Raw genomic sequence first — 789 nt, 5'->3', positions numbered from 1 at the left:
CAAACAGATATATATATATGCATATATGCATGTTTGTATACACACACACACACACACACACACACACACACACATATGTAAGCAAGCGTAGATACATGTTTCTGTGTATAATGGTTTATGAACGTTTGTATATGTGTTAGTGCATATATAGATATATAGATACATGCATGTATATGTATATATACTTGCACAACACGGACACAGATGCGATACACACATACTTACATATATCCTATGTGCATACATACCTACATACCTACATACATACGACCGACCTGCAGTGTACAGTGCTTAATCCGCAGGATTAATATGTATATTAGTTTTAAAGTAAGGAGATGGCGAAGCTTTTTCTTACAGACAACAGCTGTAATGGCGTCTTTCCTTACATGTCGTTGAATGCATTTGTAAGGCCTCTTTCTGAAGGTGGACACTACGACTAAGCTGGACAGAGGTCAACAAAGGGGTCACATTAGAGGAGGAATAGATATATATTTAGGAAGCAAGCAATCAAAGCTGATAACTCTAAGTTACGTCGCGTTTCTCGACGTGGGTGGCACTGCCAAGATAACAGTATTTCTGCGGTTCACCTTCCAAATCTTTCTCTTGTTCTTTCTAAATCAGAAATCGCCATTTGCAAATGTGTGCATAGACACACACACACACACACACACACACACACACACACATATACACACACATACACACACACATACACACACACACATACACATACACACACATACACACACATACACACACACATACACACACACATACACACACACATAC

Source organism: Octopus bimaculoides, chromosome 25 (genome assembly GCF_001194135.2).
Source record: "Octopus bimaculoides isolate UCB-OBI-ISO-001 chromosome 25, ASM119413v2, whole genome shotgun sequence".
NCBI classification, from domain to species: domain Eukaryota; kingdom Metazoa; phylum Mollusca; class Cephalopoda; order Octopoda; family Octopodidae; genus Octopus; species Octopus bimaculoides.
This window is presented reverse-complemented; position numbering follows the sequence as displayed.